Genomic DNA, 25,292 nt, shown 5'->3' on the forward strand with positions numbered 1-25,292 from the left:
ACGGCCCAAATATGGCTCATTCTGCGCCGTCCCTCCAAAGCAAAAAAAGATAACACCGGTTACATGATATTCGCGTGCCCTCACCTTGCACAATTTCTTAATCAAGGAATCTTCCGCCTCCCGGTCCCACATACTCTCCTTCTGGAACAGCTGACCACATTGACTGCGAAGGCAGGATTCTTGATGAAAGTTGGAGACCAGAAGACGACGGAAACTTTGCACTTTGTGCCTTGCCAAACACAGGCAGCAACTCAACCAGGTATTTGGAGCCTGCTGCTTGCTGGTTGTAGGTCTTCTGCAAGCTTGTGCGTAGCAATTTATCAGCCCACTGTTGCTTACATGTTGTACATAGCATGGATGTAGTGGACATGCAAAATGGGCTTTTTGCCTTTTGGTATACCTTTGTATTACATTTATGTTCCAGGCTTCCTTATAACATGAGAGATAGACTGTGCAGATACCTGATCAGCGGTGGCAAAGTACCATGGCAAGTGAACATGACAAAAGGGAACAGAGATTGAACAGGAAAGATATTTCAGTTTCATTTGAACATTAACATCTTCATTAGTTGACATGGTCCGCCTAAGCTTCTTTTATTTCTGGATACATTAAAACATCAGTTTCGAGCATTGCATCTAACTGCTGTTCTCGGCTCAGTGTTCGCAGCTTGTTAGAAAGTGTCATATAGTAGTGGTGGGCCAGATCGTCCGTCTCCTGTTTTGGAGGCTTCATCTTGACTAGACAATTTAAACACGCTGAAGCAGCTTTCATGTGTGAGTCCTCTGAAGAGCTGAAAGTAAAATTTTCCTTGCAGCCATTGATTTACAAAAAGCATTGCTTATTTTACCTTTCTCCTGTTATAGTTCTCAGACGCTTACGTGTTTCGTTGGCCTAGGAAGCCTGCAAAGCGGAAAAGAAAGCAACTGAGTTTTGCAAATTCGCTTCATAAGCGCACTTCCTGTGCAGAAGGAGGCTATTATAAAGGCAGGTATACCTTTCAGTGTCAGAGTGATCTGTGTCGAGTGTTTTCAGGAACCTAAAATACATCAGTTTTCTGCGTCACAGTTGTGTAATGCACAGATGACTAGTTTTTCTTCACCTGTCATCTAGTGTATTTTCAGGTGCCGCAGGTCTCAGAGGGCCAGGCGTCCCAGGTGGACTTGGCGATTGAGCTGGCGTATCCCACCTATCTTGTGAAGAAATTCGATTGAATGCTTATTGCGGATAACTTGCATAGCTTCCATCATCATCATCTGTGCACGCAGTTCTGCAGCAACATGTGTAGTCCATCCGCAGTTCATAGTGGTCACAATAAATATCAATTTCACTTTATAAGTAATTTAATTTTATTCGTAATGGTGGGTAAATACATCATTCTCCAGCGCAGTGCCCACAACATTCAGTGTCCATGTGCCACCAGTTCACAAATGCTTGGATTCCACTAGGAGCTCCCTTTTTCTTACTGGCTACATGAAAACTCATGCTCAGCGCATTTAGCTTCATTTCAGAACTTCTTGACACATGATACCTCTTTGACGGGTGGAAATACATAATGACCTGTGGGAAACAATTAAAAAAAACATTCCTTTAATTACTGCGCATTGTATACATATCTTGCCTTTATTACTCTCAGTTTATTGTTTGCTTGGTTCTTGAATTTTCATATTTTGTGCATTTTTGTTTCCTTGTTAGCATTGTATCATGATAATTCCTTGCTTTTCATTTGCATGCTTTCTATACACTTTCTTTGCCTTGTGCCTGAACCGCAGCAAATTTTTTTAGTCCCGGACAGGAGCTCCCTCGTACAGTATTACTTCGGGACCTCCACCGATAGCACTAATAACCCAACTTACTGAATGAACCATACATTAAAATAAACATGAATGAAACAAGCATTTCCTAACTGAACAAGCATTTTGACATGACTTCAGGCTTCAATTGGTTCTCAAAGCAGGCCAGAACATGACTTGCTGATCATAGTACATATCTCAATATGCATGCATCAGCGCACGCCTCAACAGTCACAGCAGAGCATCCGAGTGACTTAATGGAAAAAATAGTAGCAAATATCTGGTTTTTAGCAACGACTACTGTCACCATTCTCCGCTGCTGTCTAAGCACGCTCACACAACAAAACACCGCAGGTAGGGAATGCGCACCTTTCATATATTAACTCTTCCGAACCAGATGTCGCTGTGCTTTCGCTACGTATATCCTGGCCTAACCAAGCTAGGCCATCATCAACATCATGTTGGTCACATAGTTGACAGAAGGGAGAGTAGACCCCAGAGTATATGCGGGCATATATCGCCGGATTAAGGAAAGTGTTCGTTTGGAGTTGCCTCCACGCAACCTCTTGAGGTTTGGTTAGAGAAATACGTGCGGGGGATATGAAAGTCTTTCTAAGCGGTAGTGCTTGGTTAAGGTCAAGAAATGTAACCATACGATCCCTCGCCGTCTGCAGGAGGGCGACACCACATCCTGGTTGACGAATCCTTGGGCATGACTATGGGCCGCCACGTTCCCTGGATGTGATGAGTGCGCATAGACCCAGATCAATTGGATCAGACGGAGTTTATCTTTGGTGGAGTGGAGGAGAGATTGGGTGACTGGGGAGACACGGCCTTTTGCGAACTTTCGAATCGAAGATTTAGAGACGCTGAAGATGGTTTCTGCAGAAGTAAAGACCATCGCCAAGGCTATGGACGCCTCCTCGGCCTCTTCAGATGATCTGACGGGAATGGAGCACGCAACCAACGGCCGTCCACAGTAGTTTACAACCGCGAGCGAAAAAGCATCACGATCGGGGTATTCGGTAGCGTCGACGTATACCGCTGTCTGATCTTTTAAATACATTTTATGCAGAAACTTAGCCCTGTCCTTGTGGCAAGCGATATGATACTCTGGGTGCATGATTTTAGGGAGAGGGGTAAGGATAAGGTTGCTGTGGATATTAGACGGAATCTGGGGCTTGCCGGCAACGGTTGTTTCAAAGCTTATTCCAAGCTTGTCGAGTATGTGACGTCCCATGGAGGTGTGGGTGACACGCTCGTACTGGGAAGTGAGATGAGCTTCCGAGAGCTCCGCCACAGTGTTGCAGACCCCTAATGCCAGTAGTTTATACGTGGGAGTCCAGTGGGGGAGATGGAGAGCCGCCTTGTTTGCCTGACTAATAAGGAAGTCAACGCGGTCCCGTTCCTGGAATCTAAGGTAGAGGTAAGGGAATATGTGCGGCGACTCGTAACCAACGCCTGAACAAGACGTTGGAGGTCAGCCTCTCGCACGCGTCTTTGTTTATTAGCAATGCGACGAATTAGACGAATGGTCTGCGAGACAGAGACTGTGAGTTTAGGCAGAGTGTCGGTGTTTTTACGATTGCTCTGGATGAGAACCCCCATACCCTAATTGTGGATATTTCGCGTATGGGTTGGCCACTAGCAGTGATGCAGATGGGACGATGGCTGTGGAGGCCGGGTTGACCTCGGATGAGGAGCAGCCCGGACTTCTGAGGGGAGCACGAGAGGTCGGCTCCGGACACGTGGCGTTCAATGACATCCGCCGCTTGTTGAAGTGCGCAGTTAACCTCAGCATCGTTGCCTGTTGAAACCCAGAGAGTGATGCGTCTTCGTATAAGGTATGGGATAGCCGGCGGTTAGTGTCTAATTTAGAAGGTAGCGTGAGCAAGGCGACATTGAAAAGAAACGGGGAGAGAACGAATCCTTGGGGGGTGCCATTGCTACCGCGCGTGATAGGGCCTGAGAGAAGAGAGCCAAAGCTAAGTTTAGCTGTACGACCAGAGAGAAAAGTGCGTATATAATCGTAGGTACGATGGCCAGGATTTAGTAGGGAGAGGTTAGCGAGAATAGCTCTATGCGAGACGCTGTCAAACGATTTAGTTAAATCAAGCCCTAAAAAAGCCTTTGTTCCCGCTCTTGTAAAGCGGTACAGTATCTCGAGAGAGAGCTGGAGCATAATGTCTTGCGTAGAGAGATTAGAGCGGAAGCAAATAGTGGTGCGAGGTATAAGATCGTTATCCTCAACACAATGATTAAGACGGTTGAGATTGACGTGCTCTATAAGTTCCCCAGCACAGGAACTGAGGATGATGGGGCGGAGGTGTTCGAAAGCTAGCCGATTGCCTGGCTTCGGTTTGAAAGTCACGCGTGCATGTTTCGTCCATGCTGCAAGGATTTCACCCTCTCTCCAGCAATTATTCATAAAGGCAGTGAGAGCCTCAATGGACGGGTCATCTAAATTAAGGAGAGTTTTTTGGAAATACCGTCCGGTCCCGGGGCAGAGTTAGGGCGGAGCTGAGTGATAGTAAATCCAACCTCAGCCCCCGAAATCTCTGCATGGAGGGCAGGGTTGGCACCACCCATGTAGGGGGGGGGGCGGGGGGGGAGACGGTCCGGGGAAGTAGTGTTGAGATACCGGACACGAAGTTCACCGAGAAAATTCTAGTGTGAGCCGGGGTGTTGATGGAATATGCGGGGAAATGCTGTTTCGTTGAGATATTTTGCATCAGTCCGGGCCTAAAAGGTATCGGAGAAGGTGCCAGGTGCGGGTTAGCCCGAGCTGGACACTCATGTCACAAACTTTACCCCATTGCTCGGTAGCCAATGCGAGACTGTGCGCCTCATTCTGTTTTGTCTATGTCTGCTGTTCGACGCTGAAGCGTTCTATTGTGGCGTTGTGTTTTCCAGCGGTTTTGCATGCTTTCGTGGGCCTTGCATAGATGGAGGAGACGGCTGTCTGTATTGGGCTGATCAGCCTTGGCAGGTGATTCCTTAGCTGAAGCAGAGACATCTGCCTGGAGATTGGAGATGAACTCGTCCAGGTTATTAATTCGGGTAGGGGCGTTCTGAACACTTAGAGAACGAGACTTGTCCCAACCCGTGATTAGGGTGAGGCGCCCTTTCCGTCGGTACGGGGACGTGCTGAGGGTAATCGCTAGGACATAGTGGTCACTGCCAACGGTATGACCAGCGTTGAGCCACCGATCGGTCCGCACGTTTTTGCAGAATGTTAGATCATGTGAAGTGTCCACAGACACGCTGTTTCCTACGCGGGTGGGAGTGCGAGGGTCAGTATCAAGGGTGAAGCCCAGTTCCTGTGCCTGTAAACACAGATTGTTACCCTTTCGGTTGGCGGCGCGGTAACCCCATGTGGGGTGGTGGACATTGAAATCTCCTACAATGAGGAGACCTGAATGGTGCGTGAGCTTGTTGACACGGGAAAGAAGCTCTAAAGGTTAAGAATGGAGAGGCTTTGGTCACCGCTTCTACGAGTGAGGAGTTCGAGGAAGATGCTGTCTACGCCAACGTCGTCTAAGGAGTGTTGGACGGCAGGCAGGTTACATTGAATCAAAATAGCGGTGTCGGGAGTGGTAACATCCAGGGGGAGTATGGTTTATAGTCAGGTAGTTTCACTGGGGCCATGAGTTTCCTGGAGGGCGCTGATTTCAAGGGCGACCTCCGAATTTTCGACGTACTGCTGCAGGTTGCCTCGCGTGCGGCGAAGCCCCTGCAGTTCCATTTCCCCACGTTAAGTAGGTGGCGGGGCGCCATGGTGAAGTGTGGGTGAAGTTAAGATAGCTTGGAGGGTTGTAGCGGGAGGCAAGCGATCGTATGGTTTATCCCGCGTCGTGGAGAGGGCGGCCGTTTCGTCTACCCTAGCTTCAAGGCCAGTGACGCGTGTTAAACTGCAGAACACTTTAAACGAACTTAAAACTAGACACCCTAAGGCACACATCCTCCTTTTTGGAGATTTCAACTATCCTGACATATATTGGTCTACTCCTCATCAACCTGTTTTTAGACAGGATGAATCCCGTGAATTTATGGATGTCTGCCTAAACTTTAACCTAGCGCAACTAGTAACACAGCCTACACGCACCGCCGGAGATACTGCTAACATTCTTGACCTCATACTATCTAGCTACCCCGACAGCCTCAACGCTATCACTTAACTCCGTGAAGTCAGCGATCATAAAGTTATTCATGCATGCTTTAACTTCTCTCCAATGACAAGAGAAACTTCCCAAAAAACAATTTCTCTTTACAACAAAGGAAACTATGAGGCCTTCAACGCGGAATTGGAGGCCTTTTTTTCATCTTATCAGGAATCATTTGACGAACAAGACATCCACACAAACTGGTCAGTGTTTAAACACAAAATGAATGAATTGACTAACAAATATATCCCCAAATGCAGCTTCCGCGCTAACCACCACAAACCATGGTTCACCAAGACTCTTGAAAAATTAGAAAATAAAAAGAAACGCCTCTTCAGAAGTGCCAAACTGAGCAGAGCAGACTGCGCATGGGAAAAATATTACGGTGCTGAAAATGCGTATTTGGTCGCACTAAAAGACGCTAAACGTTCCTTTTATCATATCGACTTGCCAAATATACTTACAAATAACCCGACTAAATTCTGGCAGCTTCTAAATCCCCAATCTTAGCGCGCTGTTACCCTGACTGACAATTCTGGACGTGTTATTTCGGACGTTGAGTGCGCTAACATATTTAATTCTGCCTTCGCATCTGTATTCACTAAAGAACAAGAACCTCCACCCCTCATGACAACCAATGACCCCACAACTGGAATGCCAACCGTTACGTTCACAGCAACCGGCATATCCCTTCCAATAGATAAATTAAAACTTTCTTCATCCACCGGCATTGATGGAATTAACACAAAAGTCCTAAAGAACACTCGCCATGCATCTGCCAAGTTCTTATGCTTACTGTTCGCGCAGTCCATTTCAACGGGTATCATACCCCACGACTGGAAAGTGGGGAAGGTCGTTCCAGTCCACAAGTCGTGTAAAAAAGATTCGCCACTTAACTACCGCCCCATATCACTAACCAGCATACCCTGCAAGCTCAAGGAACACGTCATTTACTATTTAACAATGCTGTTTCTGGACTCAAATAATTTCTTCCATTCATCACAACACGGATTTCGTAAAGGATACTCCTGTGAAACTCAATTAGCTATCTTCGTTCATGACCTGCATGCCAACCTTGATGCCAACCTCCAAACCGACGCAATCTTCCTCAACTTTGCTAAGGCTTTTGACAAGGTACCCCACAACTGCCCATTTCTGAAACTTTCCTGCCTAAGCTTGCATCCTGACATACTAGCATGAATAAAAGAATTTTTGACTCACCGTTCCCAATCAGTCGTCATTAATAATCAAATGTCTAACTTATTACCAGTTTCCTCAGGGGTGCCCCAAGGATCCGTCCTAGGGCCTCTTTTGTTTCTAATTTATATTAACGACCTACCTCAGAAATTAGATTGTCATATTCGGATGTTTAGGGTGAAATGCTTGGGAAATGGGTCTTTGACCCCACCTTGAGAAAAAGAAAAAATACCTTGTGACATGGCGCTCTTTGGCCATAGCTGCCCTTGCGCCATAAAAATCCATAATCATCATCATATTCGAATGTTTGCCGACGATTGCGTTAGTTACAAAACTGTTACTGACTCCGTTAACCAGCAATCCCTACAAGATAACCTAAATCTGGTACAAAACTGGTGCAACGACTGGCTAATGACACTTAACTAATATAAGCAAATGCAAGTATATATCTTTCCACTGACGCAGTAATCCTCTCCTGTTCCCCTACTCTATCTCTAACGTTCCTATCGACCCTGTCCAATCATATAAATATCTCTGTGTTCATCTTAGTCATGACTTCACGTGGAATAGCCATATCGCGAACATTATTTCATCTGCTAACAAAACGCTTGGCTTCTTAAAGCGTCATCTCCACTCTGCCCCACAGCATGCTAAGCTACTCGCATACAAATCACTAGTTCGATCAAAATTAGAATACGCATCGCCCATCTGGTCTCCGAAACAAGTATACCTTACTAACTCACTTGAATCAGTTCAAAATAGGGCAACTAGAATAATTCATTCCTCATACTCTTTTGATATCAGCATATCAGCTCTGAAATCGCAGTCCAATCTACCTACTCTTGCACTTCGTCGCCACATTGCTAGCTTATCCCTATTTCATAAATTCATTTATTCCGAGCTATCACAGGAACCCTATATCTGCCCTCCCCCACCACGCTTTTCTTTTCGCACCGGACATCAGCAGCAGGTATCTGAGCCACGAGCACGCACAACAACTTTTTCTTCATCATTCTTTCCCCGGACTGCTAGCGACTGGAACGGCCTTCCCCATGAACTTGCTGCCATCACATGCCAAACTATGTTTCTTAACCAAATTACGCGTTTGCTTGCATCACGATAATCATTTTTCTTTGCATAACTCGTTCAATTTTTGTGTACTTTTTCTGTTGTTAATCTATATGTGTCCCACCCCTTATGTAATACCCTCACACGAGGGTCTTTAAGGAAATAAAGTGAAGTGAAGTGAAGTATTTGTTGTTTGAACTAGTTCATTTGCTGGTAGATTTGTCGGGAGAACTCAGCAAATTTCGCTTCGAGTTTAGCACTAATTTTAGCCTCTAATTTGTCTTCTAGGCGAACCTAAAATTCCTTGAGGTGGGGAAAATTAACGTATCGTTCTGAGCGGGAGGTAGCTTTCCGCTTAGAGGGAGGACTAGAGGTAGTATCTTTGGGTTGCGGGGGAGGTGATGTCGGCGCCTGAAGCGAGGTGGTGGGAACAGGTTGAAGTGGTAGAGTAGGATATGTTTGAGATGGTGGATCGGGTGCAAAGGGTGGACGTTTTAAAGAAGGGTTTTCTTGTTGGAGTCTATGGTTGGTAGCTTTAAGAGCTGTTATATCGTCGCGCAGTGCTCGCAGCGCTGAATCGCGAGACTGAGATTGCTGAGAGTGAGAAGCCGCGACTGCCCAGCTCGACTTATTTTTCGTAAAGGACTCTCGGCGAGGAGACAACCTGGAGTCCAAGGGTGGGAAAGATCAGGAGCGATTCCGACTGGAGCGCCGGTAAGAGGAGGAAAGGTGGTCGGAATTCGTTTTCTCCGAAGTGTTCTCAGCCCCTTGGCGACGGGTCAGGGATCTAAACGACGGGAGGTAGAGGCACTGTCTGAGTTCGCAACATGTAGCTGGCGTTGTAGGACGACAGGAGGCGCTTTGTAGCGGCGTTTACACTTAGAAGAACCAGTCTGGTGAGGACCATAACAAACTACACAAGTGGGGGTGCATTAAAAGACCTAGTCATGGTCCCGAACTCCGCAGTCAGGACACTTGGAGAGCTTGGGAGACAGGCGAACGTCCTCTCGGTGTCCCGTTTTGCGACACGATTCCGGCAGGCTTCCACCTTGTTCTTGAAGATGTAGCAGCGCACAGCGCTGCCGGCGTAGGATAGTTGGCGGGGAACCTTGGTCCCTGCGAATTGATCACAATAGATTGGGCCTTGCCTAAACGGCCGGCGTAGAGAATGCAGTGTTCTGGATTCGGGGGCATCAAGTACTCCATGATTTCCTCCTCGTCTCTTCCACGTAACGGTGGTGAATGATACCTCGGGCGTATGCGCCTGGAGGGACAAATAGGACCCGGGATGATTGCCTGGAGCTTCGTATAAGCGATGGTGTGGTCCCGGTTCGGGGTGCTAAAGGTGAGAGTGTTGTAAACGAAATTCACCCGAAGGCGGTCCTCTGCTGTGTTGGAGTAGGTCAAATCAAGGCTTGAGATGATTGCTCTGCGAAGAGCGTTCTCGACCCAGGCACGCAGATTGAGGCCCCAGCGAGGGCGAATGATGACTTTAAAGTCTTCAAGTGGGAGACGTGGCAGTGACGGAGCGCGGCGAGGCAGCTTACGTGACGAGGAGGGAGATGGCTGTTGGCACGCGGTATGCTGTGCGGACGCGGAAGGCGATGCCGTCAGCGGTGGCTTGGGCGTGGATTTCGAATAAAGTAGACGTTTTTAGCATACCGGAGACGTACTACCGGAGACGTATACCGGTTTACCGGACCCCTCTTGCGCAAGTGCAGAGGCATTGTTGGGGTGAGGGGGAGCCACTGCACGTGCGCAAGAGGGGTCCGGTAAACCGGTATACGTCTCCGGTAGTACGTCTCCGGTATGCTAAAAACGTCTAATGAAGCGGCGGAGCCGCGTTCGTAGCAGTGGGCTATGTAGGCACAGTCCGTGAGTATATACTCTTCAGGGGCTAGATTCCTCCTCCACTGTAACGACGTCCATGCTTGGCGAAGCACTGGGCCAGGCTTTGAAGCGGCGCCTATCGCCAGTGACACTTTGTTCGGTGCAAACAAGTGTCCATGCAGGTCACAAAAACAGAGTTCCGGTCCCGAAAAGAGGCTGGGCAGGGTCCGGGCAGCTTAATAAACTTCAATAGACACAATGAAATAAGGCGGAAGGTTTAAAGTTGGTAAAATATGCAAAATGGCCGATGCCCATAAGCACATGCGTCTGCACACCAGAATCCGGAACTGCCGACTTGCTTAAGCTAGCCGAAAAAATCTTTTTGTTGTTGTTAAAACGTTAGTTGAGACTTGTACTATGTATTAGCAGCGCTGTTTTGGCGCTTCTGTTCTTTATTTGTTCATGAATTTATTAGATATACAGAAATGTTTGCTTAGCCTCGTTCCCATGGCGCCTACTTACATCTAAAAGCGCTACTTTCATAAGTGCTGCTTAAGTGCCGTTTTTGAAACTTCCTTCGCCACTCATACTTTACTCAGAACTTAAGTCACGAACTTAAGTCACACCTTAAGTGTCGTTCTTGAATACGGCGGTAAGCCTTGTCTGGACAGAATGCGTTCGGGTTCGGGAAAGTTGCCACTAGGTTGCCGCGAAACGTTTGCCAGGTGAAAGCGGCTGCCTTATTTTTTGGAGCCTTATCGGCACCGACTTTTCAACGAAAATTTGACTGAGCCTACGTTCGCCCCTCCAGCCGTTGAAGCGGGCGACACATTCCAAGGTCTTCAGTCGATTGTCAACGCCTTCATGTGCCATTATTCGGGGCGGTTTGCAGAGAACTTGTGCCGGCAGACAGTCCTGAGTAGCCGTGCCAACTAGAGAAGACGTCCGCGGCTGAGTTGTTCTTATTAAAGTCGGCAGGGCCTGAAGTCAGGTGGCCCTCAGCACAGATGGTCGGTACTGGAACGGTGTGAGCTACGTACCGAAAACTGCGCTACGTGCATGGTTCTCCTCCACCAGATTGTAACCTATAGCATAAATCAGGAACCCAGGGAGAAAATAATACGACGTTGCTCCAACAGCGGTATTGCGAGGCCACGTGCTTACAGCTCTTCTCATAATGCATACAACATTTACCGCCGTATTCAAGAATGAGACTTAAGTTGTGACTTAAGTTCGTGGCTTAAGTTCTGAGTAAAGTAAGAGTGGCGAAGAAAGTTTCAAAAACGGCACTTAAGCAACACTTATGAAAGTAGCGCTTTTAGATGTAAGTAGGCACCATGGGAACGAGGCTAAGCAAACATTTTCGTATATCTAATAAATTTATGAACAAATAAAGAGCAGAAGCGCCAAAACAGCACTGCTAATACATAGTACAAGTTTCAAGTAACGTTTTAACAACAAAAAGTTTTTTCGGCTAGCTTTGGAGAACTATTAATATTTGTCTGGCCACAGACAAAAACGTCACTATAGTAGCGCGCGTAGTACTGCTCCTGTCGACGTCGTAGTATTTCCGCTCGCGCGCGTCCGTCGGTTGCATCATCGCCAGCATCGCCAGCTCTTTTTCTCTGCTTTATATCGTTATCGCTAATTTTAATTGTAAATTCACTGCTTGTATCGTATATATTTTTGGTATCACATTTATTGATAGTGTGTAGTCCTTTGTATGTGTGTGTGAAAAACTTTATTTCAGGGAGGAAGCTTGAGGTAGCCGGAGCAACCTCTCGCAATCTCTAGGTGGGCTCCTCATCACAGGAGCCCATTGGCGACCGCCGCAACTCGGGCTCGGTGGACCAGGGCCTTCTGGCTTGCTAGGTCCGAGCAGCCGAGCAGGGCTGCCTCCCAGTCCTCCCGGGTGGGGTTGGGTTTGGGGGCGAGGTTCGGGGTTGACTGGCATGCCCACACGATGTGAAAGATGTCCGAGGACTTCTCCGCACAGTGTGGGCATTCTCCTGTACAGGCAGGATCAAAGTGTTTTAAAACTGCCGGGCACAGCAGCGTTTTGGTGTAAAGGCGGAGGAGTGTGCGTTCCTCCACCTTTGTGAGGCCCTTACAAGGCTTGTGATAAATTGCATGGCCGAATTGGAATAATTCAGTAATTTCTCGAAAAGTGAGGGCCGGATTGGGTTCGGGATCCGTATCCAAAGGGTCTGAAGGCGTTGCCCGGAGAGTGAGCGCGCGGGCGGCGGTGTCTGCCGTTTCATTGCCTTCGAGGCCCATATGAGCTGGAGCCCATACAATCGTTCGAGACGCGGGGGCCCCGAGGTAGTTACTGTTTTGAAGGATGCGATGCGCAAAGAGAGGAATGTACCCCTGTTTAATATTTCTGCAGGCCCCTCTCGAGTCGGTGACGATCACTCGCGACTCCTGGTCTGCGGCGGCTAACGCGATGGTAACTTCTTCCGCATGTGTTATGTCTTGAGCTCGGAACGTTAGGCCATTCACCACGATTTTTTGGTGGACGACTGCGGCCGTGTACCACCCCCCATGGTGAGGGCCTGAGGCGTCCACGTAGAAGATGCCATGTTTGTTCCCATAGTGACGGGCCAGTGCCTCCGCCCGCGCAAGGCGCCTGCCACTGTGGTCGTCACATGTCATGTTGGCCGGAAGAGGGCGTACGTGCAGGGCGTATCTCCAGATTTCAGGAATGCGCACGCGCTCTTCCGTAAGTGTCGGGTGGTGGATGTGTAGTCGGGCTAATAGGCGGCGACCCGACGGCGTTTTTGAAAGCCTTGTGTATTGATTTGTCAAGTGCGCCTCCCGGAGCTCCGCGAATGTGTTAACCATCCCCAGGCCCATGAGACGCTGGTTGGATGTGGTGATCGGGAGATCGAGGGCACGCTTGTACATCTTTCTGAGAATCACTTCGAGGGCGTTCTCATCAAACTTGCGCAGGTGGAGGTAAGGAGTCGAGTAGAGGACTCGACTGGTCACGAATGCATGCGCCAGCCGCAAAGCGTCTCTGCACCGTAACCCCCCGCGTTTGTTGGAAACCCGGCGGACCATCCGGCCCACCTGGTCCCCCACCTTGCGCAGTTTTGCTAGTGTGGTATCAGCCCGTCGATGTTTGTGGATAAGGAGACCAAGTACTCTAATCTCATCGTGTTCGGGTATCGGGCCGCTGGCCAGAGATAGTTCCATTTTGGTGGCGCACTGAAGAGACAGGCGAATGTGCACAAATTCGGATTTGGACGGTGAGCACTGAAGGCCGCAGCGGCGGGCGTAAGCGTCCACGATCTCCGCCGCTTGCTGCAGGTTGGCCTCAATGTCTCCAACCGATCCGTGTTTGGCCCAGATGGTTATGTCGTCGGCGTACAGCGCGTGCTGGATGCCTTCGACCTTCGCCAGCTGAGCCGGGAGTTTCATCATGGCCAGATTGAAAAGTAATGGCGAGAGGACCGCACCCTGTGGGGTTCCTCTCGTTCCCAGTTTATATGGGCCGTGTTCTTCGTCTTGTATTCGGATGAAACTTCGTCGATCCGAGAGAAATTGCTTGATGTACTGAAACGTGTTATGTCCACAGTTCGTTTCGGAGAGATGTTGCAGGATGATTTCGTGTGTGACATTGTCGAAAGCCCCCTTCAAGTCAAGGGCGAGTACTGCCTTATCGTTGAAGGGATATTCGACAGGGTTGAGAATTTCTCGGTCGAGTTGAAGCAGAACATCTTGAGCGGACCTCTGCGGGCGGAAACCGAACATGGTGTCTGCGAATGTATGTTCATTTTCCAGAAACCCAGACAGCCTATCCCGCACCATGGTCTCCATCAGCTTTCCCGCGCAAGACGTGAGGGAGATGTAGCGGAGGTTGCCTGTGTTTATGGCTTTGCCGGCTTTCGGAATGAAAGTTACCAGGGCGGTCTTCCATTCAATTGGTACAGGTGCCTCACCAAGCCAGATCGAGTTGATGAAAGCGAGGAGGGTTTCGTAGGCGGGATCGGGAAGATTAGCAAGCATTTTCACAGTTATCTTGTCCCTGCCCGGTGCCGTTCCTCGTTTCATTTTAGCTAGGGCCGCCTTGAGGTCATGCAACTGGAACGGTTGATCCAGATTCGCGTTCTCTGAACCTGCATACGAGAACGCGGGTCCTCCGGGGTACTGCTTAGTGCAAAGATACTGGTCGCGTTGGAGATGTATTTGGAGATGGCGATAGCTCGTTGGAGATGTTTTCGTGTCTCGGCGCGGGTTTGAGTCGGGTCAATTAGGGCGCGGAAAAGGCGCCACGTGCTCCGGCTCGACATTTGTCTGGCCGCCGTGTTGCAGCGGTCTACCCAGTTCGAGTCGGCGAGTTGGGCCGCGTACTCTGCCGCTCGCTGGGTGAGCTCGGCGATACGAATTTTGAAATTTTTGTTACGTTTTTGGCGGCGCCATCTGCGGACGAGGCTGTGCCGCGCCTCCCAGAGGTGCAGAAGGTGGTTGTCCACCTCCGGAGTGGCCTCCAAGAGATGAATTTGTGTTTCCACCGAACGAAGGTGTGTAACCAATCCTTGTACCCACGCGTGGTAGCCTTGTTCGTGGATAGACGCCGAATTGATGTAGTTTTGCCGGAACTTATTCCAGTCTGGAAGCCGAGCTTGTGCGTGGGGTCTTGCCAATGGTTTAGTCCTTACGGTGGTATTGATAAGGCAGTGGTCACTACCGAAGGTTTCCTCGGTGTTGATTCATTCTGCGTGTACAATGTTTTTGGTAAAGGTGAGATCCGGACATGTATCCCGGGTCACGGAATTGCCCAGCCGTGTTGGATATGCAGGGTCAGTGTGAAGAGTCAGGCACAGCGTGGACGCGAGTTCCGCTAGCTTGCGTCCCCGCTTCTCTTCACGCACGTATCCCCATAGTGTACTGTGGGCGTTGAAATCGCCCACAATCACCAGGGGGTCCCTGCCCGCAGCCTTTAGAGCGCGGCTAAAGAGTGCTGCGAACGTTACATTTTTTAGTTTGGGGGAACAGTATATGTTGAGTACGTGGAGTGGTGCATCTTGTTTCTTGAGCGGAAGAAGTGTCACCATCGCATAGGAATATTCTGTGTAAAGTTCCAAGTCAACTAGATTAGCCGTATAATTTTTATGCACGCAGACGCAGGAAGAGGGGTCCTGCTGAAAGGGGATGTAATTTGTGAGGGTGACGCCACTCCCTGGCTCCTGGAGGGCAACCACCGCGGGAAGAGAATCGAAAGTTGAAAGGTAAAGTCGGAGATCCGCCCTCTTTGCGCGAGAACGGAAGCCCCGACAGTTCCACTGGACAAGTTGGACGGGGGTGGCCGAATTGGTTCTTGGGGAGCGCCTGATCTTAGGGCTGCTCGCCATGGTCATTTAGATTGAGGAGGGGTTGTACTGACACTGCTCCGGAGCCAACACTAGCAGGAAGGGGGGTATCCTCCATACCAGAGAGTGAGCAGTTGTCGTCTTCGGCTACCTCGGGGGTGCGTCTAGAAGTTTTGTGAGGGCGGCCGGGTAAGAGATCGCCGGGCCTGCGCGAGGAGCGCAAGGAATTCGCAATTTGTTGGGCAATCATCGCGGGTATTGTCTCTTGCATTTTGGAGATGGCGTTTACCATCATTGAAATTTGATTTTCTATAGCGGCGAATCGGGCCTCTGTGGCCCCAAGGCTGGCCTCGAATGCGGCCTCCAAACTTGTTACCGCCTTCGGTACCACGAGCTCACTCTCCATTACCTCAGCCGCGGGAGGCGAGGGGGGAGAAGAAGTCTCGTTGATTTTAGATTCCAATTCGTTAATTTTCTTTAGCAGCATCTCATTTTGGGCCCTGAGTGCTGCTATTTGATCTTGCTCGACGCTATGCGCCCTTGGAAAGGGAGTGGAACGGGGGGAGAGAGAAGCAGCCCCACCCGAACCGCTCACCTGGTGGCCATTTTTGACTGCGTTGACCCAGGCCCTGGTATCACCGCGCGTTTCTGTCGACTGTTTCGCCAGTCCGCCGTGTGGTGGCGACACCTTGGATGGTTGTTTTGCAGCACCTCCGGTAGGTGGGTTCTCGGTGTTGGAGATTGCCTGGCCATGCTGATCGCCGGCAGGCCCAAGATAGCGGCTTTTCTTCTTGGACGCCGTTGTTTTCTTTTTCGTCTTGGGTGTGCGGAATTTTGCTGCACAGTCACGAGAGTTGGTGGCATGGGAGCCACCGCACAGAGAACACGGTTGTGAGGAGCCCGCACCCCCTCCACTAGCGGAGCTTGGAATCCGCAGAGTCCACAGGTGTTCGATCGCAGGTTTGGACACGCATCAGCGCGATGCCCGACCACCCCACACTGGCCGCATGCCGGGATAGTTTTGTAGTAGTTTCTCACAGAGACGACCATGTTGTCATAATGTACGTAACGGGGCTTCTCCTTGCCCGCGAAAGTGATGCGTGCTTTGTTGGATGTCCCGAACTTCCGGATTTCCAGGATGGTGCCGGCGCGCCAGCACACTCGGTCTTTAAGAGTTTCCGTGGTGTCCGAGTTACGGACCACGATCACGCCGTGGCACATGTTGCCGCCGTATTGTCTTAGGTAACCCCGAAGCGGGATCGACCCATTGTCGGAATTTACTGCGAAGTCCCCGATAAGCTGGTCGGCCGCCTCGATGTCCGGGGTATGCACAATGTTGAGGTTTTGCTCTCGTGAGGGTAGAACGGAGATGGCGCGGGCCCGTTTCAACCCGAGGTACGCTGAAATGGCAGTGCCGTAGCCGGTTTCTGTGAACGCCTCGTGAAGAGAAACGCTTTCTCTGGGCTTTATAACTATGACGTAGTCTTCAGGTGTCGGTTTGGGCATTGGACGCGGCTTCCACTTCGAGAACGCCTTGTCCTTGCTTCCCGTGGAGCGCGTCGCGGGAGCGTTCACGTTTCCGACCGACGAACCGGCGGCCGGGGCGGCGCCGAACGCCGCCATCTGGGCTTTGTCTTGGGAGCGGCGTGCAGCCGCTTGAAGCAAAGCTTGACTCCGAATTTTGGGAGCAACCGTCGAATTGGAATCTCCTGTGGTGGGCACCGAGGTCCACAACATCGCCTCAGGGTCGTAGCCGCGCACTTCTTGCGCGGAAGTCGCCATCTTGTCCTCGGAGGGCCAATTCCACCAGGCCAGGCGTTGGCGACGCCGTAAGGCTTAACGACGGCGCCGACGTGGTCGGTCGAAAAACGGCCGTAAATTTAGAGAAAATCGGCCTACCTGGACGAATTCGGAGTCCAGGTGTTCCGCTTCGTTTTCCGGCTCGTTTGACGCCAGTTTTGCCGGGCTAGAAAGATTTGGGACGTGGCCCCAGCCGAAAATCGGCGGAGCCGAAGAGACGCACATCTGCTCACGTCGCGCGCTCGCAGCGCCCCCTCTAGTCATTTGTAGTGTGTTTTGTTCTCTGTACTGCATCATTCTTTGGTGCTGTGTTGCGACGCGCGCGTGATGGAGAAACCGGAGAAGTACAAAATAAACTTATCCGGAGTGGAGCGAGCTCTTCTCCTCGACCTCGTTGACATGCACAAGGCGGTGCTGGAAAACAAGAAAACCGATGCTGTGTCAGTCGCAAGGAAAAGGAAAGAGTGGGAGATTATAGAAACACAGTTCAACTCCCATCACAACGTGCGCCCACGGACATTGCTCCAGCAGAAAAAATGCTGGGAGAACCTGAAAAATAACTGGCGAAAGGGGAAAGCGGGCGACACCCGGGAGATATTTAAGACCAGACAGGTAAGTCCTGTTTTCTTTCATCTTTCATTCTTTTATGCTGACGAATTCAGAGGTTGTCTCCCAGATTACAGAACTGTTACGATTGCTTGCTGCACGCATTTTATTACTAGCTCCCCCTTCCGCCCCTCAAAAAAAAAAAAAAACAACTACAGAGAATGTTTACGCCATTCGAATCTGAGCAAAAACATGAATTTGTGCTACGTAGAAGACGACCGTGAGCAGGCACTACCGCGAGACGGAGCAAATAACAGTCGAAGACGACGCTCTCTAATGCGCGGCGCGAGAATGTGGTGCAATTTAATAAGAGGCGTCTCCGCTCCGACGTTAGCGTAGTGGTCTCGCCCAGCAGCCGTTAAAGATGTTCACCCAACCGCGGGTTCGACTCCCGTTCGTTGATATTGATTGAATTATCTTTTTCAAAATTTGACCTCAAACTCAGCTCAAGGCAGGGACTCCGTAACTTTTTTCCGAGCGGGGGGTCCAGGTTTTCGAGTTTAGTTTATTTATTCCATGCTTTCGTTAAATGTTTATTGAATTTTAATTACTTTTTGTTTATATTTTCATACTTCCCTGTCCAAACATGTATTTCAGATGCACATGAAACTTATTGAAATGGGCAATATATATATATATATATATATATATATATATATATATATATATATATATATATATATATATATATATATATATATATATAATTTCCGAAAACTACTTTGGCGTTCAAATCGAACCCGCCGCGGCGGCTCAGTGGTTAGGGCGCTCGACTACTGATCCGGAGTTCCCGGGTTCGAACCCGACCGCGGCGGCTGCGTTTTTATGGAGGAAGAACGCTAAAGCGCCCGTGTGCTGTGCGATGTCAGTGCAGGTTTAAGATCCTCAGGTGGTCGAAATTATTCCGGAGCCCTCCACTACGGCACCTCTTCTTCCTTTCTTCTTTCACTCCCTCCTTTATACCTTTTCTTACGGCGCGGTTCAGGTGTCCAACGATATATGAGACAGATACTGCGCCATTTCCTTTCCCCCAAAAAAACAATTATTTTTATTATTATTCATATCGAATGTGCTTAGTGTTTGTGAATATTCATCGAGGGATTTTTCGAGTGGTTGTAACAGCGCTTTCTATGGTTACCTAGGCGGCGGCTCAGCGGCCCCCAGCCAGCTCACTGAAATTGGTATGACGTACTTGATGCAGTGCGGGACCGCGCAGTGGCCCAGGGACCCAGCTGGGTCCAAAACTAACTTGCTCAATAAAGTTTTTCTGTCTGTCCCACATGGGGGTTCGACTGGCGAACCGCTTCGACAGTGATCGCCACCAAGCAGACCCAGGTGGCGAGCCCCAACCCACACCATCGGTGGCCGCCCTGCTTTCGCGCACTCAAAAGGCTTCTGTCCCAAGAGCCAGTGGTATAACTTTTATTTTTTATATATATATATATATATATATATATATATATATATATATATATATATATATATATATATATATATATATATATATATATATATATATATTGTACTGCAAGCTCCAAAAATATATTTGAAATTATTTTTCCTGGAATACATAATCTGTGTATCGACTGCATTCGTGTTTTTATGCCTAGAGGATTAGATGAAACACTCCAGCAAAATGAATTGCAGCATCCCTGCCTGGCGCTTGTGGCTGACCTTTTTTGCTGTTGTAGGCTGCTTCTTTGCTTATTATTTTCTTTTTTCTGAGCATATGAGCTCTTCTGTTATTATTGAAGTGTACATAACAGCTGTAGCCATGTCCAATTTCCTGTGGCATCTGTCTTGTCTTGACCTGTCATTAAAATATTGGCCTGTGTGACCAATGTTATCAAAGCTACAGCTAAGAGGTGCGAATGCACTGGCCGAACATATTTTCCAAGGTGGTCATCCAAGGAGCATGATTGGCAGTGTATGTGACAAATGTATTCCGGAAATGTTTCCTTTCGAATCAGGCTAAGTACATGTTTTATGCCTCCTGTTTTGTCACATAAACGAACTCTAACTGAAGCATTGATTGAGTTACTGCATGACCCAAAATGGTAACATGTCACCTAAAGGACATTGAAAGCAACGAACACAGGCATACAAAATAGCGCAGAGTAAATTTCAAGTACCCACTTCGTTGTAAACCATTCAAAGGCTAAGGTAGCCTACAGTACTAGCAAAGATTGAAGTAATTCTTGATCCAAAGCGACATTGATTTGGATTTGCCCTCGTTTCAAGGTCTAATAGCAAACCTTTCCTCCGCATTAGGTGATGCAGAGGATCCGCTGTGGTCCTGGCACTATGAAGCGGATAGCCCGCAGCAAGATGACCAAATGGAAAAGGAGCCAGTGGGTACGGCAGCCTCTTTAGCATCAGCCACAACGGCAACCGCAGCACCCTCGGTGCTTCCTGCTGCCTCTACAGCAAGGGCAGCAGTTACCAGCCGCATGAGCTCACAGAGGCAGACGCCTGCTGTGCCACCTGCACCAAGCGCCTCTTTTTTTCCGGCAACACCGGCAGCCGCAGCACCCTCAGTGCTTCCTGCTGCCTCTGCAGAAAGCGCAGCAGGTACCAGCCGCACTGCGGGCGCGCATAGGCAGTCGCTGGTCGAGCAGGAGCTAGCAGCTCGCCTTAATGATATTTCTGCTGAGAGGGCACAAAAGTGTAAAGAGCACCGGCTGCGGATGCGACTTGTACGAGCAGACAACCGCGAAAAGCTTGCAAAGCGAGAGGCAATCCATCAGCTTGAGATGGAAAATCTTAAACTTAAGAATGACGTGAAATGGTCTAAAAAGATCCTTTTGGAGCTGCAAATAAAAGCAGTAAAGGCGGAACTTTGAGGAGGGTGATGTTGGAGGTGGGGCAGGGGGACATAATCTGGAAAATGAAAGCACTGCAACTATGGCCAGGTCACCTGAGGAAAGGGATGAAGTGGGGGTATACAAATAAGCAGCCAGATGAAGTCGATATAATGGCAGACTCTGCGGTGTTTTTTAATGTGCACGCACATCGCATAGAACACAGGAGTCTGCACTTTGCCCCCTAACGAATGCAGCTGCCACAGCCAAGAGGCTAGTACCATAGCCCCTGAGCCATCGCAGCAGGTGGAAAATTTGTAACCTCTTATAAGAGCTCTAGAAGGGGCTCTAATAAAGTTAAGATATGCCTGGGACGTTAAAGCACGCCAGTTCACGAATATTGTGTAGCAAGAATTTTTTTTAATGCGCTTTGAAGCGGCTGAGCTCTCTGCAGTCAAAATTTAAATTCTCTCCTCTCGTCACAATTTGCACGATGGAAGGTCGGCGCTCCTCTGCCGGCCCCACCTCCGGGGTGCGAAGCTTCCTGACCCACCACAGCTATGTGGCTTACTGGCCGCGGCTATAGTAGCTGCCGGACGTCTGAAAGAAAGTAACCAGTAGCCATCTCTCAACTTGTATACGCATGTGTGAGCGACGGAGAAGGGTGCGAGCATGAAAAAGTCTCCGGGAAGTGCTGGCCAACTTTGCCGCGTGATTGTGGGTTCTCTGCAGGTGTAGAGGTGTATTACTTGGCTCGGATGTTCATGACAACCCAATGGAGTGATTGAGAGAGTTGATGTGCTCTCCTCGGAAGGTGTTTCACAGCGCCTTTAAGTCTTGCTTGAATTTCAGCCTCATCCAGCTTCTTTTATTTGCTTTTTAGTACAGAATGTCTGTAGTGTTTAGGATAATCAAGCTGCCGCATTGCCTCAGTGATTATGGCGCTCGGCTGCTGACGCAAAAGCCATAGGTTCGATCTCAGCCGTTGCGGTTGAATTTTGGTGGAGGCGAAATTCTAGAAGTTTGTGTACCGTGTGATGTCAATGCACGTTAACGAACCCCAAAGGGTTTATATTTACGGAGCCACTCACTACTGTGTCCCTCATAACCCGACTCAGTTTGGGACATTAAACCCCCTTAAGGATAACCAGTTGCTATATCCAGTTTGTAGTATTGTTTCATGCAGGGTAAAAACATGCAGATTCTGTCTTTAGCTTCCACATGGTTGTGCAATATGGTTTTAGTAATGCGTTCTGTTTGAACCAAATGTTTTGTCGCTCTTATTAATCAGTAGAGGTAAAGAGCGCGGCACTCCTGCCGTGAGTTATTTCATGAGGACGTAACTGCCACTTTGAGGCCGACTTGGCACTTCCTACGGGGTTGGATGACTGCACTTTTTAAACCTTCTTTTGGTCCAGCCACTTGTTTCCCGGAACCACGGTGGTAGATTAAAAGCTGGTTTAAAAAGCGCCTCTGCTACATTTCCTGTTTGATGTTTTGAAGTGTACGTAGTGCTATTTTTTGCTAACTCACAGGTTTCCTGCATACGTAAGTGATTGCTGTTTTGAAATCTACATTTCTTCCTTTGTTTGGTACAGTCGTTTTCCAGCAATGTTTTTTTTCTTATTTCTTTTGCATAGCGCATAGGTTTATTTACAGCATTCCACCATGTATGATCATCTGCTGAATCTAATGTACAGTCATGCCATGTTAATTTTACCCCTATTGAAAGGGGCAGTTTTTCTGGGACCAAACTTTTGGATTGTATTTATGCCTCATTCAAATGCAATGTCTATGTCCAGACAATGGACAGGGTGAAAATGCATATAGCCTGTTGGGACATATGTATTTTTGTCTTGTTATTACGGACAGCGATGAAAACCAAATCCCAAGTACGTGCCTCTACCTGATGTTCTACCCCTTGTATTTTGATATTGACGGTTCTAAAGCTCCTGTGATTACATTAACACTCCCTTGTTTCCCAATTTCCACGTGCCACTATAGCAGGCTGCAGCCATAAAGCTTTATTTAAAGAATATTTGCTTCCTTTTCTTCACATTTCATTATTACGGCCAACTCACTTTTTGGACACTTCTGCGGGGGAACACTTTCAAGTTTTTCGCCTATGTGTGATGTTCCTGCCCCAGTGTTTGCCGCTGTTGGTATTGAATAGATAAGCAAATAAAATGCAGCAGCAAGTGCACACGGGTTTTTTTCTTCATTTTGTAACAGTGCAATTTACAAAACTTCCTTGAGTTGTGGAAAACACTGTGTTCACCAAGCTATGACATATGCTGAACAAATTTTAAGAGAACCTATAAACTCTCAAAGTACACCTAAGAGAAATGGGTGGGTTGGTTTTCTCAGGAGGAGGAGGAAAGGCAGGGAGGTTAACCAGTGAATAATCGGTTTGCTACCTTGCACGGGGGGAAAGGAGTGAGCGGAGAAAAAAGATGAAGGAGAAAAGAGAGTTTCAGGAAATTAAAGTCACTATGTAAAGTCACAGCGTTCAGCAAAGTCAGCCTATCGTGCAGGCCAGAAGTCTTCAAAAAGCGGAGCAGTGCCTTGGAGGCATTCACCGCCGACAACCGCCGCGGCCAGTGGCCGAGAATCTTCGTTTCCGTCAGTGGGCGCAGGTCTAGATGCTCCAGTGCACGGCAAAGAGACTGTCTTTCGGCGCTGTAGGCTGGGCATTCACAAAGAATGTGGGCTATAGTCTCATCACCCTCGCAGATGGCACATGCAGGGCTGTCACACGTACCTATTAAGAAGGAGTAGTGCTTGGTGAAAGCTACACCAAGCCACAGGCGACGCAACAAAGTTGCTTCACGCGCGGTAGGCCAGATGGAAGCCGAAGCTTTAGGTCTAGGTCTGAGGTTTTTTAAACGCAAATCCGAGAATCGGCCTGAATTCCACGCGGCAAGCGTGACGTCCCGCAACAGTGCTGCATCGGCTCTCGTGATGGGGATGGACACACAATCACCCTCGTGGTGAGCAGTTTGCGCGGTCTCGTCCGCGCGGTGGTTGCCTGTGATGCCGCTGTGTCCTGGCAGCCATTGGTAAACAATATTGTGCCCTTTGTTGATGGCTGTGTGGTGGAGCTCTCGGACTTCGGCGACAAGCTGTTCATGGAACCCATGACGAAGAGCAGATTGTAGCGCTTGGAGGGTTGCTTTTGAATCAGTGAAAACAGACCATTGCTGGGGTATTTCTTCACTGATATGCCACTTGAGAGGTTCATTGGTTACCATTGCCCACGTTAGTGGACCCATATTGCCAGCCTTCACCGAGGACAACAGCGTCATTTCCCCATTCTTTTTCCAAGTTGACCAGTTCAGTCCTGCACTGGCGTCTGCTAGCCATTCTGATTAGCTTGGTTTGTAGAGCAACTGCCCCAACGGGCAGTAGTCGGGCAATAGTCATAGGTTTGGTCCTTGTACCAGGATGAATTTATGCTTCAGTTGGCCGTTAGAAAGATAGAACAATGTCCTTTTCACGCTTTGGTACCTTTGGCCGCAACGAATGCAATTTTGTGTGATACAAAGCTTTGCACTGGCATTTTCTCATATCCATAACATAGAAGCTGTCCGTCCGGGAGGTCACTTAAAATTAGGGGCTTGAGCTAGTGGCTTGGAAAAACTGCTTGTGTCTAACCTCCTAATTTTCTGGCACCACTGATGAATCTGCACAGTGAATAGGTTTTACTAAGCTTGTCTGACAATCTGTTGCCCTCATGGTGCTGGCACAGGTGTTTTTAATCATCAAAATATAGGCTCCAACTGCCCGTTCTTCCAAGTGGCATTGAAACTTGAATGTTTCTTGAAGGCACCTGTGTGCACAGTGAGTGACATGATTCGCCGTATCTTAGTCATATTTTATCCGTGCTTTGTCCAACAATTTACATACTCCAGAGTTCAACAAAGCTTTCTGTGGTCAGATATTGGAATAGAATTGAAGGAATGAAGTCACTGACCATAATTTTTTGTAGCTGTGTGGCTGGGTGTAGGTGCATGCTAATCAGCGATTCCTGCCTTGCTTGAAATCTATATGTCCTTGGAGGGTTTCGCTAAGCAATTTCAATAAAATTAGCATTTATTAGAAGCAGAAAGAATTATGGTACATACGTAATCATATGCCGCCGTGGCTGTAAAGGTCTGAAGGCTTTAACCGGATGCTCGGTGGATCATTTAAATATGTAGAACAAGCAAGTAAGTAATTAAGTTGTTTATTAAAATAATAATAATAATATTAATAAAAAGAAAGGAAAATATTTTTGCTAGCCTACCATCGATATTGAAGCACCTGAGTTGGGCCAGCAGAAATAAAAGATAGCAGGCAGAATGGAGAAATGAAATGAAAGAGGTGAGGGGACAGGAAGAGAGGATAGGGGGGAGAGGTAATGTACACAAAAACTATTTACACAATAATAAATATGTACAGGTTGCCCGCGTGATTAGTTAATGGTAGATCAATAAAAACGCGCAAAGCACAATGTTCACTACAGCTGGAGTGGGGCGCCCAGCTGTTGGTCGTCCAAGGTAGCACGCGCTGAGCATTCGGTCACTGCGCGTAACCACCTGGCGGACACAACAACAAATAAGGAAGTAAAAACTGGTGCAGTGTAACCGTGCATAGAAAAATCAGTGAAATATGATACAGTACAATATGGTACATTATGATACAGATATATTATACAGAAAATGATGCAGTACAGTCTCAGTA

The 25,292-nt window shown here is 48.4% G+C and overlaps 1 protein-coding gene and 1 long non-coding RNA gene across 3 annotated transcripts in view; both read right to left on the reverse strand.

Moving 5' to 3' along the window:
* Positions 1 to 25,292, reverse strand: part of LOC144107038 (uncharacterized) — a 439,706-nt gene that overhangs the window by 30,695 nt on the left and 383,719 nt on the right. The window lies entirely within an intron of this gene.
* Positions 533 to 1,281, reverse strand: LOC144107044 (uncharacterized). Of its 2 annotated transcripts, XR_013309195.1 has the most exons (4): positions 1,100 to 1,281; positions 995 to 1,036; positions 848 to 900; positions 533 to 790 (listed from the first exon to the last, which is right to left on the reverse strand). It is a non-coding gene; the product is annotated as an uncharacterized LOC144107044 (long non-coding RNA). The 2 variants fall into 2 exon arrangements; XR_013309194.1 differs by having other exon boundaries at positions 995 to 1,281.

Source organism: Amblyomma americanum, chromosome 10 (assembly GCF_052857255.1).
Source record: "Amblyomma americanum isolate KBUSLIRL-KWMA chromosome 10, ASM5285725v1, whole genome shotgun sequence".
In the NCBI taxonomy this organism is placed as follows: domain Eukaryota; kingdom Metazoa; phylum Arthropoda; class Arachnida; order Ixodida; family Ixodidae; genus Amblyomma; species Amblyomma americanum.